We start from the raw sequence: 15,678 nt of genomic DNA on the forward strand, positions 1-15,678 counted from the left end.
CAATTTGGCTCTATGGGCTGACGCTGAATCCTGTTGAAACGTCCACTCCGTATCACCGAAGTGCTGCTGGCCCCAAGGAAGCACAACAGTTTCCAAAACGTCCCGGCGGTACACTTCCTTATTGATTTTGACCCCTTGATCGATGAAAACAAGGGGTGTTTTGCCAGTGGCGCATATTCCTCCCCAAACCATTAAAGACTGCTCAAATTGACGGCGCTCGATTATTGCATAGGTACCTGGAGCTTTAGCAGACCAAAATGTATATATATTTGTATTAGAAAAGTACAAGCTATCGATAAATGCATTTTTTTAAGGTCAGCATCATAATACATTTATAATAGATTGCTTCAAAAATTGTCCGGGTTATTTATTGTCACCCTGTATAAACCCAAAAACAGATTCATCTTCTTTAATTTTTTAATTGTATTAACTTTAATAAGAGTGTACTAACCAATAATATTAAAAACATAGCGGAGAGCAATCTCCTCATCAAACTAAAATTCATTTTTAATACGAAAGAAATAGAATATACTCGAATTTTTATAAAGAAACAGAACTTTGAGTTAGAAAACGATATCAAATTATATAAAATATTTAACACTGAAACAATAGCCAACGAGCCAAAATAATTTTCTTAATCCAAAAACCCACAATTAATACTAATATATGCCACCTATAAACAAAATTAGATTACGTAAAAGAAAAGGTTAAACAAATTGCGATAGTGTACCTATGCCACGGGGAAGATACTTCGGATCCCAAGTCTCAAAATAAATCAAAGTCCTGATAAGACTTTGGCGGAAATCTTATCAGGAACACCAGCGACATTCGGGGCAAAGGAAACCGACCAGGAGTAACGGATCTGGCAATCAGAGGGCGTAAGCATCGTCCTAATCAACATCCTAATAATTTCTTCGTGTGCTGAAAAATTCAACTTCACCGGTACAGGCCTATTAGAAATAAAAGACTGTCCCACTACTATCAACGTTATTATGTACAGAGGCAATATTGGTGAATTCAACGAACTCTTGAACGTAACTTTAGAATAAAAAAAATTTTACGATAATGAACGAGATTAGCGAGACAGCGATCGAAGACCGCCTTTACATACTATTGGTAAGGAATAGCCACAATGGCAATAATCTCAATCCTGATCAGGAGAAAAAACAACCAACAACACTTTTTACCCCTGAAACAACACTGCAACTCGTGTCGACCATGCCTTCACTCTGGCCGTCACTTCACTCTAGGAGGGGAGGAGTTACCGACGACGTCACTAGCCAGTGAAGTCACGGTCACCTATTGCCACTGCACATCGTGTCTACACCTCGATGACACCCAATACGGTCAGCGCTCGGTCGTATGCTGACTAGGAGGATCATCGCAAGCACAAGTATCCGGCCCATTGCTGAGCTAGGCACTTTTGCAGCCTATACACATTCATTCTTTGTCTTACTTTAAACTTCTTTGTAAAACCTTTCGGGAGAATATACTCAGATCATCATTAGAATCCAAAGGCAATGGTCTTAATTTAATTCAAATCGTAAAATACTTACACCACTAAAACACCTTCAAAATCAATCCACTCCCTCCATTTGGTAACTCGCGCCTAAAAGTTCTGTCTACAAATACAGCTTATAATGTATTGTTCTTAATCTTGAAGAATAATAAGTGGTGAAAATAAATATAGCCGAACTTTGTTTGTCATTCAGGATTGATTCGTTTCTTGCCATTCAAAACACTTGGAAATCCTCAAGGTATTTATAAGATGTTTATATTTATTATACCCTTGCAGAGGGTATTATAATTTTGTCCAAAAGTGTGCAACGCAGGAAAGGAGACATCTCCGACCCTATAAAGTATATATATTCTTGATCAGGATCACCTCCTGAGTTGATATGAGCATGTCCGTCTGTCTGTTTCTACGCGAACTAGTCTCTCAGTTTTAAAGCTATCGGCTTGAAACTTTGCACACACCATTCTTTTCTTTGCACGCAGTATATAAGTCGGATCGGCCCGGATCGGCCGACTATATCTTATAGCTGCCATATAACTGATTGATCGGAAATGGTATAACTTTGGTGTTTTTAAAGTTAGAGAGTTTAAATTTGACACGAGCCAAGCTACTCTTGGCAACACATTACGACATGCCAAATTTCATAAGGATCGGCCGACTATATCTTATAGCTGCCATATAACTGAACGATCGGAAATGACCCAACTTTCGTGTTTTTGAAGATAGAAGCTTGGGACTTTTTTTTAGATTTTTCATCGTAATTAATTGGTTTTATTGTGATGTAATCATAAGGTTCGGCCAACTTCATCCGATGTTTGCGATATATATCCGGTTTTAACTGCAAGGGTATATAAACTTCGGCTCCGCCCGAAGCTTTCCTTTCTTGTTTTAGTTTAGTGTATGTAAAAATATTTTAGGTAATAACAAAGTAACCAATTCAAACAATTTCTGATTCAAACAATCATCGTAACAAAGTTAGACATACATATATGAAATATCAGCAAAATGCACAAAAGTCGTCCATATTTAACTACACTCTCCAATGAGCCACGGCCAGGACACTTTCGCATGTAAGTTATGAAGTAATCGAACTACTCATTTAATGTGATATTAAATTCTTATTATTATTTTTTTCTAAAGGACTTATTCAAAATTTGAAAACGAATGTAGGTTGCTTTCCAAGGTGCAAAAAAGTTTAGGTGATATCAATGTAAAACGAAACAAAGAAGACAACATAATTTTACTGACGCACAAAGTTTCACCAGCCACTGTTGTGGTAAAAAACATTCAAGACAATAAACACACTGACACTATAATAAATATAAGGGATCATTATTTCATGTGCCACGCAATCATTTTAAAACTTTACTCAAAACAAATGTTTAAAAATTTGGAAAAAAATATTTTGAATATTTCCACACGTCAATTGTCTCCAAATGGCTTTAGTAATGTTTATCAATGGATGATTTCGGAAATGGGAAAAATACCCATGCTTAATATGCCCGAAGTTCTCAGAGCTGCATCATATTTGGAAATAACTGAGCTTCTTGAGCATGCCTGGAACGTTCTAAATAGTCATATCTATACTAATTTTTCAGCATTTAATATAATGTTTGAAGAGCGCCACGCCTATGAACTGGATGAAATTAACGAATTGATGGCTAGCCGCATATCCAAAGCAACTTTGGTAATACTATCCAGTCGTGAGTTTCTTTGCCTCAATGAAAATCAGGTGTGCCATTTGCTAGCATCCAGCTCTTTGGCAGTAAACTCAGAAATGGAGGTGAGTTAATTAGAAGGAAAAGGAAGTAACAAAAAAGTATACCATTTTATTTTTAAAACTCTTTTTATTTATTTATATATATAGTTTATATTACTTTATATCCTTGCAGAGGGGATTCTAATTCTGGTCAAAAGTCCAACGCAGTATATGAGACTTCTCCGACCCCATATACTTGATCAGGACCAACATCTGAGTTGAGCATGCCCGTCTCTCTGTCTGTCTGTCCATTTGTCTATAACTCATTGATCGGAAATGCCAAAACTTTGGTATTTCTAAAGTTAGAGAGATTATCTTTTCTATGGGTTGTACTTCAAGTCAACTGATCAAGCCTAACAAATTACCGGGATAGGGATCGGCCAACTAAATCTTCGTATTCGTATGAGTATCGGCCAACTTTATCCGATTTTTGCTATATATATCCGATCTTTACTGCAAGGGTATATCAACTTCGGAAACGCACGAAGTTAGCTTTCCTTTCTTGTTTTTCTTTGACGTAAAAAAACCTTCTATTTTGTGTCGTTTCAGTTATTATACAGTGCTTTTATGTGGCTTAATCATTTGTGGCCATGTCGCAGATCCAGCACAGCTAAAATCCTACAAAATATTCGATTTGCTTTTATGTCTCCAACAATGTTGGACAAGTTTAAAAAATTGGAATGCCACAATACAGGCACCTTTAGCAAAATTTTTAATGAATTTACTAATCTACCAAAACTAACACAGCTTATTCAGGATGCATTATTTTGTAGCACCTTAGTAATAACCACAAACAACGAACCAACTTACATTAAAGAAAATTTAGAATACACTCAAATCAAGTCGCTAGCTCCACGTCGTTGGATGTTCGATACTCGATGTGAACATCACCTATCAATGAGACAACAATGCCCCAACATGCAATACATATCGTTTGAACAATTTAAAAATTATTTATATATATTAGAGAAGTCTGAAAGAGATTTTGACCAGTTCATGGAATGTGGAGATGATAATGAAGATTCCAAGAAACAAGAAGATTGTCAAATTGAAACTAGCTTGGGCAAAATAACGATACATTCTATGTTGAATGTCAAGCATTTATCACAGTACATAAAACTTTTGACTGGAAACATAAATTTTAATAAAGCAATCACATAATATATACTTGATAATTGCATGTTTAAAATAATATAATAAAGAATCTGTAAATACAGTCGCATACTATCTCAAGTCTATCTCAATCATCTCCGGGCATATAGCAGCGACCAGCACTTCCGATCGGGTACCGCCCGCGAGTTCGCTGTGAGACAAACGAGCGAACGGACAAGAGGGAAGATTGGTGTTTAGTTCATCGCGACGAGGGGCTCCGAGCGGGAGTAAACCGGCGGTTGCACCGGCGACAAGGCCATCGAAGACAAGGAGAATCGGTCCATATATTTTTTTTGTGTTGTTCAGTGATGGTTGGTGGAAAATTCTACTAACCATGGTGCGTCAGAAGTCATAAGTATTTGACGACCAAGTTCTTCCCCAGTCCAATAGAGTGAGGTATATGCTTAGCCCCACCAGCAAAAAGATAAGAGAAATGTGCCCTTATTGTTTTGGTCCCCGACACCACGGCGAAAATTTTTAAACTAGCAAAGGATAAATTTATTTAAAACAAAAAGAAAAAAATTAATAATAACAATAATACTTTTAAGTTTTGTGGGAAAAACAAAAAGGAAAAATTTTGGTTGATGTTAAACTTTTGCTAAATAATTTTTAAACATTAGGTAAACATTTAAAACATGCCTTATTAAATTTTATGTAAAATAAGTAGGTTTATAAAGAAAATTCTTATTTGTGAAGTGTCCCCCACTTCCCCTTTCATCACCGACGAAAGCGCTTTCGACGAGGGATGCTAAAGAGGCAAATCGTGAGTAAACCTATTTTATGTATTATTTTATTTTATGGCATGATCTCCCGAATATAAAATCGTATATATATTTATTCAATCAGAAGACCAAAATTTAGTTTCCCCTTTTTTCCTAAAATTTTTTTTGTTGTTTTAATTCGTTAATGTTAATTTGCCCTAAATGTCTTTTTAAATGTCCGTCGTCATTTGAGTTATGCGTTCGAGGATAGTTTGTAAGATGTTCATTATTAGTCTAGTCCAATAAATAATTATAATGTTCTAAATTCGGTATTTTAGCCGCAGCGGCAGTTTAAGGATGTAGGAGAAGCCAAAAGACAAAGGGGTCACTCGCATGGAGCGGGGCTGAGTGACCTAAGGTAGGGTGGGCAAATATGAGTCGCCCCTAAAACACCTGGGTGACTCCGGGTTAGCCGAGGAAGGATAGCAGCTCCCTAGCCATAGGGGGATTTCGGGACTCATTACCGGAGCATGTCTTGTCGCGAGCACGCAATTTAAAATCAAGATCCATACTTGTGATGGGCACCGCTGGGAACTGGCAAATAACACCCCCTTACCGACGAGCCGAAGCCGGATATCATAGCGTGCGCTGGCTCCCAGCCGCAACACCAGCCCTTCCCCATAATTGGTTACTACTGTAGCAATCGTTACAACGGTTACAAAATAAGCCATTCAAAACTCTTGACATTCAAAACTCAAAACAATCCTCTTGAAAACCTAACCGATCAACAAGATATTGCTAATGTGTTCTACCCAATCTGGTCGACCGACTCTCATCACGACAAGTTTTCTAACGAATTTCATACATGTAAAAATAATATTCTAAATAACTCATTATAACCTCCTCCAAGTAAGAAAGCTGCTCCAATAGAAGAAAACATAACCTTCCTTGAATTTTTTTCCGCCCTGGCTACTTTAAAAGGGAAAACTCCGGGCTTAGAAAGAATCAACTATCCAATGGTTAAAGCCTTACCTACGACCATAAAATACAGACTTATTGAACTTTACAACAAAATACTACATATTCATATACCACAACAATATAAAATTAGTATAATTTTACCCCTCCTCAAACCGGAAAAAGATAGGACAGATCTAGCTTCATATCGCCCAATCTCCCTCAATTACTGTCTCGCTAGGTTACTAGACAAAATATTCACAAAAAGCTATGGTGGCTTGTGAGCTCACATAAACTCTTACACAACAGCCAAACTGGATTTTGGAAGGGAAAATCGATAGTGGATAGTCTGTTGTTTACTGACTATCTTATTAGAGAGGCCCTTAATACAAAAAACCACCTATAAATTGTTTCCCTCGATTTCTGCAAGGCATTTGACAAAATTGGTATACACGCAGACAGATGCGACTGACAGACTGTCTCAACGCCCGCAGTATCTTTTGCTATGGATGAGGGGCCTCGATGTCAAAATGCAACCCGTCGGAAAACCAGAGAGGGGATGCAACGAGCAACGTGAAGGCGTCGCATCCAAGACAATAGAAAACGATAATAGTACTCAGACAGAACTTACGATAAGTCTGTCTCCGCTCAAGAAGGAGCACAAACTTTACGAAACATTACAGGATAGATCCATTCAGTTCAAGACCTATCATATTCGCGAGGCAAATTATGGGGAAGCAAGAGAACGGATCCTAGGGAACGTCAACTCTTGTGAGAGAGAGACTGGACGGTCGAAAAGAAAAATACAGAGATTTTGGAGGGAAGTTCAGACGTGTCGGCAGTAGTTAGTCTCGGCGATAATTTTGAACTCAGATAACACGCTTTATACAGGGAGTGAAATAGAGAAGAACCGATACCTAGCGTTACTGGACTCAGGCGCGTCCATAAGTTGCATAGGGGGCAAAGCAGCTATTGAATTGGCAAAGACGACGCATTATGCTAACGACGCATTATGCAACGTCACGGCAAAAATTAGAACGAAGATCTATCGGAATCTTAGAAAGTCGATCGAGTCGATTCTGTAATTCTAGATCTTAAGAAAGACGTCTAGTTAGGCATAGATTTCTGGCGACAATTCGGATTACTAGATCAAATTGTGGGACTAGAGCAATTAGTATCGGAAATTGAGTAAGACAGAGAGGAGTCAAAACGTGAAGTTCCTTAAACTCACGCGCTTTCGACTAAACAAGAGCAGAGCTAGATTTAGTCATAACACAGTTGCCCTCCTATGAAAAAAAACGGTTTAGGGAGAACACCGGTGTTGGAACTTAGCATTGATGTTGGTGATGCAAAGCCTGTCAAGCAGCGACATTGGCCGATCTCACCAGCAAAAGATGAAATGATGTTTAAAGAAGTAGAGAACATGTTGGCATTAGGAATAATAGAGGATTCCAAGAGTTGATGGAGTAGCAATTGCGTTCTTGTTAGAAAGGGACCCAAGGTTCGATTTAGATTCCAGGGAAGTAAACAAACTCACGATCAAGGATGCGTATCCACTACCTCATGTGGATAGCATACTTAGTCGATTGCCACCAGCTAGGTACATTACGGGACTAGATATGAAACACGCGTTCTGGCAAATACCAATGGAAGAGAAGTCACAGTTCACAGTCTTCACTATTCCCAACAGACCATTGTATCAGTACAAAGTAATGCCTTTTGGTCTTTGCGGCTCAAACTCTGTGCAGGTTAATGGACATAGTTATACCACCAACCGTGCGCACGAGAGTATTCGTATACTTAGACGATTTTCTAGTTTTGTCAGAAGATTTCGAGTCACATCTGAAACTACTCGAAGAAATCGCAAGCCATTTGCGAAAGCCAAACCTGACAATTAATATAGCCAAGTCGAAGTTTTGCATGACTGAGATTAGATATTTAGGATATGTCATTGGGCACGGCCAATTGAAAGTCGACCCAGAAAAGGTCAGTTTTCCAGTTCCCAACTCCGCGAAACAGCTGAGATGATTTCTCCGAGTGGAATAAGTAAATAAAGCAGATGTTGACGTCGTCACCAATTCTGCGGATGCCTGACTTCCAGAAACAGTTCGTTTTTTTAAGTGTACGGGCTAGGATGTGTGTTGGCGCAAAGGAATGAAGACGGCGTAATTGCCTATAGCATACATGTCAGAAAAATTGTCGAAGGCCCAACACAACTATTCCGTTACGGAATGTTGAAATGTTTAGCAGTTATAAAAGAAATAGAGAAGTTTAGAGCCTATATTGAATTTTTATATATCCTATGTTGGATTTCCAAGTCGTCACTGATCATGCCGCACTGCGATGGCTTTTGAAGCAGAAAGACTTAAGAGATCGTTTGGAAAGGTGGGCTTTGAAGTTACGCGGACTCAAATTGAAAATAGAACACCGCAAGGGCTCACAGAACATCGTAGCAGATGCATTGTCGCGTCGCGAAGAAGGAACAATAGATGAGCTAATGGATGGTCCACTATCCTATTATTGACTTAGATTCCGAAGAGTTCAATTCAGCGCAATACAACAGTTACGAGAACAGATCAGAGCCAATCAAGACAGGTTACCGGATTTTAAAATTGTCGACCAGTTTGTTTACAAAATGACAGAAGCATCAAGCGGAGATGAAGTGCACGAACAATAAGCGTGGAAACTGTACGTTCCAGTCAACTTAGTTGACGATGTGATATCGCGAGGTCACAATCCTCCCGATTCGGCTCACATTGGCATGGCCAAGATGATCGAGAAGCTAAAGCGATATTTATACTGGCCAGGGATGGTAACTCAAATTCGTAGCTACGTCTCTGAGTGCCCCGTTTGTAAAACGAGCAAGAGTGCAAACACCATACTGAGACCACCGTTAGGGAAACCCACAGTATCGGAAAGACCGTCTCTTGCTAGGACCTTACCCTAGGTCTAAGAAGGGAGGAAATTTCATTTCCTACACCCTTTGCGTAAGTTTACCGCCGATAGGATCTATGACTACCTAGATAGACAAGTGTTTTATACATTTGGTGTTCCGGAGTCAATTTTAACAGATAACGGATCCCAATTCAAGTCAGGTCAATTTAAAGCATTTTTAACTCGGTTTGGAGTCAAGCACATATTCACGGCTACCTATCCACCGCAAGCTAAGGCGAGCGAACGTGTAAACCGATCTATACTAGCAGCAATTAGGGCGTACATAGATAGCGATCATACAAACTGGGATTCAAACATCGACCAGATAAGTGCATTTTTAAAGTCGAGTGTGCATCGGAGTACGGGATTTTCGTCGTGTTTCCGAGATTACGAGCTACTCCAGATATTAAATGCTTTAACGGACGATGTAGCGTTGAAAACACCGGACTTATTATTGTTGGCTCGAAAGAAAGCGAAAGAAAGAATCAATCAGTGTCATGAAGCAAACGCCAAAATTTACAATTTACGTAAATAAAACGTAAGTAAATAATGTGGCAAAGAAGTTCAGCAGTAAGCTAGCACCAGTGTTTATCAAAGCAACGATTTTTGATTTATAGTTTTGATATTCTCTTATGGCGCAAACGCGTATGAAGTTTATTTTCAATTTAATATTGAAGAGAGAACTTATTATAATGGAATAGACAGTTATGATTTGGGTCTGTTGCTTTTGTGATGCGGTTTTCAGTTACCTCCGAAGTCGTTTGAATCGGTAGAGAACATTTTTACAAGGGATACCCAATAGAACCATATCGAGGTATCAAGAAAGGTTACTTACATTAACCGCAACTGGGACATTTTCTATAAACTCATTTCTACAGGGTGACAATAAATAACCCGGACAAACATTTTTGATCATAACTTAAAAGACTGTCCCACTACTATCAACGTTATTATGTACAGAGGCAATATTGGTGAATTCAACGAACTCTTGAACGTAACTTTAGAATAAAAAAAATTTTACGATAATGAACGAGATTAGCGAGACAGCGATCGAAGACCGCCTTTACATACTATTGGTAAGGAATAGCCACAATGGCAATAATCTCAATCCTGATCAGGAGAAAAAACAACCAACAACACTTTTTACCCCTGAAACAACACTGCAACTCGTGTCGACCATGCCTTCACTCTGGCCGTCACTTCACTCTAGGAGGGGAGGAGTTACCGACGACGTCACTAGCCAGTGAAGTCACGGTGACCTATTGCCACTGCACATCGTGTCTACACCTCGATGACACCCAATACGGTCAGCGCTCGGTCGTATGCTGACTAGGAGGATCATCGCAAGCACAAGTATCCGGCCCATTGCTGAGCTAGGCACTTTTGCAGCCTATACACATTCATTCTTTGTCTTACTTTAAACTTCTTTGTAAAACCTTTCGGGAGAATATACTCAGATCATCATTAGAATCCAAAGGCAATGGTCTTAATTTAATTCAAATCGTAAAATACTTACACCACTAAAACACCTTCAAAATCAATCCACTCCCTCCATTTGGTAACTCGCGCCTAAAAGTTCTGTCTACAAATACAGCTTATAATGTATTGTTCTTAATCTTGAAGAATAATAAGTGGTGAAAATAAATATAGCCGAACTTTGTTTGTCATTCAGGATTGATTCGTTTCTTGCCATTCAAAACACTTGGAAATCCTCAAGGTATTTATAAGATGTTTATATTTATTATACCCTTGCAGAGCGTATTATAATTTTGTCCAAAAGTGTGCAACGCAGGAAAGGAGACATCTCCGACCCTATAAAGTATATATATTCTTGATCAGGATCACCTCCTGAGTTGATATGAGCATGTCCGTCTGTCTGTTTCTACGCGAACTAGTCTCTCAGTTTTAAAGCTATCGACTTTAAACTTTGCACACACCATTCTTTTCTTTGCACGCAGTATATAAGTCGGAACGGCCCGGATCGGCCGACTATATCTTATAGCTGCCATATAACTGATTGATCGGAAATGGTATAACTTTGGTGTTTTTAAAGTTAGAGAGTTTAAATTTGACACGAGCCAAGCTACTCTTGGCAACACATTACGACATGCCAAATTTCATAAGGATCGGCCGACTATATCTTATAGCTGCCATATAACTGAACGATCGGAAATGACCCAACTTTCGTGTTTTTGAAGATAGAAGCTTGGGACTTTTTTTTAGATTTTTCATCGTAATTAATTGGTTTTATTGTGATGTAATCATAAGGTTCGGCCAACTTCATCCGATGTTTGCGATATATATCCGGTTTTAACTGCAAGGGTATATAAACTTCGGCTCCGCCCGAAGCTTTCCTTTCTTGTTTTAGTTTAGTGTATGTAAAAATATTTTAGGTAATAACAAAGTAACCAATTCAAACAATTTCTGATTCAAACAATCATCGTAACAAAGTTAGACATACATATATGAAATATCAGCAAAATGCACAAAAGTCGTCCATATTTGACTACACTCTCCAATGAGCCACGGCCAGGACACTTTCGCATGTAAGTTATGAAGTAATCGAACTACTCATTTAATGTGATATTAAATTCTTATTATTATTTTTTTCTCTAAAGGACTAATTCAAAATTTGAAAACGAATGTAGGTTGCTTTCCAAGGTGCAAAAAAGTTTAGGTGATATCAATGTAAAACGAAACAAAGAAGACAACATAATTTTACTGACGCACAAAGTTTCACCAGCCACTGTTGTGGTAAAAAACATTCAAGCCAATAGACACACTGACACTATAATAAATATAAGGGATCATTATTTCATGTGCCACGCAATCATTTTAAAACTTTACTCAAAACAAATGTTTAAAAATTTGGAAAAAAATATTTTGAATATTTCCACACGTCAATTGTCTCCAAATGGCTTTAGTAATGTTTATCAATGGATGATTTCGGAAATGGGAAAAATACCCATGCTTAATATGCCCGAAGTTCTCAGAGCTGCATCATATTTGGAAATAACTGAGCTTCTTGAGCATGCCTGGAACGTTCTAAATAGTCATATCTATACTAATTTTTCAGCATTTAATATAATGTTTGAAGAGCGCCACGCCTATGAACTGGATGAAATTAACGAATTGATGGCTAGCCGCATATCCAAAGCAACTTTGGTAATACTATCCAGTCGTGAGTTTCTTTGCCTCAATGAAAATCAGGTGTGCCATTTGCTAGCATCCAGCTCTTTGGCAGTAAACTCAGAAATGGAGGTGAGTTAATTAGAAGGAAAAGGAAGTAACAAAAAAGTATACCATTTTATTTTTAAAACTCTTTTTATTTATTTATATATATAGTTTATATTACTTTATATCCTTGCAGAGGGGATTCTAATTCTGGTCAAAAGTCCAACGCAGTATATGAGACTTCTCCGACCCCATATTCTTGATCAGGACCAACTCCTGAGTTGATCGTGTCCGTCTCTCTGTCTGTCTGTCCATTTGTCTATAACTCATTGATCGGAAATGCCAAAACTTTGGTATTTCTAAAGTTAGAGAGATTATCTTTTCTATGGGTTGTACTTCAAGTCAACTGATCTAACAAATTACCGGGATAGGGATCGGCCAACTAAATCTTCGTATTCATATGAGTATCGGCCAACTTTATCCGATTTTTGCTATATATATCCGATCTTTACTGCAAGGGTATATCAACTTCGGATACACACGAAGTTAGCTTTCCTTTCTTGTTTTTCTTTGAAGGAAAAAAAAAACCTTCTATTTTGTGTCGTTTCAGTTATTATACAGTTCTTTTATGTGGCTTAATCATTTGTGGCCATGTCGCAGATCCAGCACAGCTAAAATCCTACAAAATATTCGATTTGCTTTTATGTCTCCAACAATGTTGGACAAGTTTAAAAAATTGGAATGCCACAATACAGGCACCTTTAGCAAAATTTTTAATGAATTTACTAATCTACCAAAACTAACACAGCTTATTCAGGATGCATTATTTTGTAGCACCTTAGTAATAACCACAAACAACGAACCAACTTACATTAAAGAAAATTTAGAATACACTCAAATCAAGTCGCTAGCTCCACGTCGTTGGATGTTCGATACTCGATGTGAACATCACCTAACAATGAGACAACAATGCCCCAACATGCAATACATATCGTTTGAACAATTTAAAAATTATTTATATATATTAGAGAAGTCTGAAAGAGATTTTGACCAGTTCATGGAATGTGGAGATGATAATGATGATTCCAAGAAACAAGAAGATTGTCAAATTGAAACTAGCTTGGGCAAAATAACGATACATTCTATGTTGAATGTCAAGCATTTATCACAGTACATACAACTTTTGACTGGAAACATAAATTTGAATAAAGCAATCACATAATATATACCTGATAATTGCATGTTTAAAATAATATAATAAAGAATCTGCAAATACAGTCGCATACCATCTCAAGTCGGGGCTTTTTACTGCTGTAATCTAGGGTACCATCCACAGGCTAATTTGTTTTGTCGTGAAATGGTGTACGCGAGGATGCTATTCACTCCATACACAAATGATTATGTTTTTAGGTTACCATAAATCCTAGTCCACCTGGAAACCAATGAATCATTTCGTCCCATTCCTTGGAAGCTATGAAATGACCGGTAGTGCTCATACAAGCGTCAAGGACATTTTTTGTTGAAGATTTTTGGAAATTTTAAGGAACTTCAGACTTTGATAAATAAAGACAGCCCGCCAATAATAACCTTACAAGAGACACACCTAATGCAAAGCAATATTTATGCTATCCCTAAAAGTTATGCAATGCTTTGACTCGACACCTCACAGTCATACGGTGGTGTGGCAATTCTAATACACAAAACAATAGAGTTTAAACATTAAAGAAATCATCTTAGGATTCGACTTTGACGCTCTATTATTGAAATATGCTCTAGGAAAAAAATTAACATAATATCAACATACCTCCAACCTAAAGCTATCTTAAATGTTAGAAGTCTTCATTCCGTACTCAGTCCACCTAATAATAAACCTACATTGATTACTGGCGACTTTAACGCCTGGCACCAATGCTGGGGCTCTCCAAAAAATAATAAAACATGTACCATATTAAGAAAATTTATCACAGATTCGAACTACATAATACTTAAGGAAAAAAGCCCCACCCATCTCAAAACGCATAATTCTCTTACTCACATCGACCTTACTTTCTGCTCAGCTGAACTTCAGCTGTTTACGCCCTTCACTCCAATCCATACGTCCCTAAGGTATATCCTCTGAACCTTGCAGAAGATCTTGCAACTTGGTTCTGTTTGAACTACAAGCACCACCCACATATTGCAGGTTTTGTTTGTGATACCGTACCAAAAATTAGCCGAAATCATTACAAGACAACTTACAACTTAGTGCATATACTCCAAGTGGCCCTAACTACTCCAAGTGGCCGTCCTCAAAATTCTTGGACCACTCCTTTGCCAGCAAATGATGACCTTCTATTATTAATGAAACAGAGTGTGTCCTCTGTAGGAGATTTGGGTAAGAAACTGGATTCCTTCATCACTCTCTTACACACAGTTATTGCTGGCCCCAAGCTGCCTTTAGCTATCACTGATAATTAACGCTCAACGCACACAATTATTCATCACTCAATTTCCTTTTTTTTTTAAATAACACTAGTTCTCCACTAAGACTTGCATACTGGAAATTATCCCAATAAACCATTTTCAATAAACTCTGGATATCTTATAATGTGAATCTTAGTAACATTTTTATAACATTTACCTTCTGTATGCCTATGACTCAATTACAGAATTATGGAATTAATTCCTTATAAAACTGAATGGATCTAACAATGCTACATCTGCTGCTACTTAATTGATTACAAATTACTTATATGAATGTCTTATGAATACTTATGCTGATGATCTAAACCTTATTGCTGGCTCTCTTAGTTTCTTCCTTTTAATCCATGAAACTCCCACATATAAGCATCTATGCGTGTCACATACACATGTCAACTATACTCACTCTCTCTCTAAAGACTCGCTCTTTGTACTCGTTTACATCTCTCTAATGCGTAGTTTATTGCCTTCATTAAGCTACAACTCTACTTTTTAATTTTGGCTTTGCCTTCCATTCGCTCGCAAACCTCAACAGAATTCAGTCGCAAAAAATTCAAAGTACAGTACTTTCACGATCTAGAAATGGATACTTCTATAGACCAGGAGGCTTTTATTGCGCCAATTATTGTGTATAATGTCGCATCCATGGAAGACATTAGAAGCCTTCTAAATCCTCGTCCCCCAGTGAATCGGCAGCACGCAATCACTCGCCTAAACCGTGACAGAATCAAAGTAAGCTGCAACACCAAGGAAGAACACTCACGTGTTTTATCAAAACTCTACAATGCCGGCCTACAGGCCCATTCATTCTTTCACCACACAAACAATAATCGTCGATTCATAATCCGTGGGCTTCGCCACGACACCCCTATCTCTCACATCCAAAGAGAGTTTGGAAAATTAAATTTTACTATCTGCTTCATCAAGAACCTGAAATCCTATCGAGACCGCACACCAATGGATATATGGAACGGGTCAACACCTTTCTCGCTATCAACAAACTTGGAAATAGGCGTATCTCTATC

The 15,678-nt window shown here is 38.0% G+C and overlaps 2 long non-coding RNA genes across 2 annotated transcripts; both read left to right on the top strand.

Moving 5' to 3' along the window:
- The first annotated feature begins 1,019 nt into the window (after positions 1 to 1,019).
- LOC108127913 (uncharacterized) lies at positions 1,020 to 4,508 on the top strand. The gene is made up of 4 exons (XR_011442583.1): positions 1,020 to 1,034; positions 2,434 to 2,586; positions 2,657 to 3,299; positions 3,825 to 4,508. It is a non-coding gene; the product is annotated as an uncharacterized lncRNA (long non-coding RNA).
- A 6,906-nt stretch (positions 4,509 to 11,414) lies between these two features.
- LOC138926706 (uncharacterized) lies at positions 11,415 to 13,435 on the top strand. The gene is made up of 3 exons (XR_011443319.1): positions 11,415 to 11,565; positions 11,638 to 12,280; positions 12,804 to 13,435. It is a non-coding gene; the product is annotated as an uncharacterized lncRNA (long non-coding RNA).
- Positions 13,436 to 15,678: the final 2,243 nt, after the last annotated feature.

The sequence above is a fragment of the Drosophila bipectinata genome, chromosome XL (genome assembly GCF_030179905.1).
Source record: "Drosophila bipectinata strain 14024-0381.07 chromosome XL, DbipHiC1v2, whole genome shotgun sequence".
Classification (NCBI taxonomy): Eukaryota; Metazoa; Arthropoda; class Insecta; order Diptera; family Drosophilidae; genus Drosophila; species Drosophila bipectinata.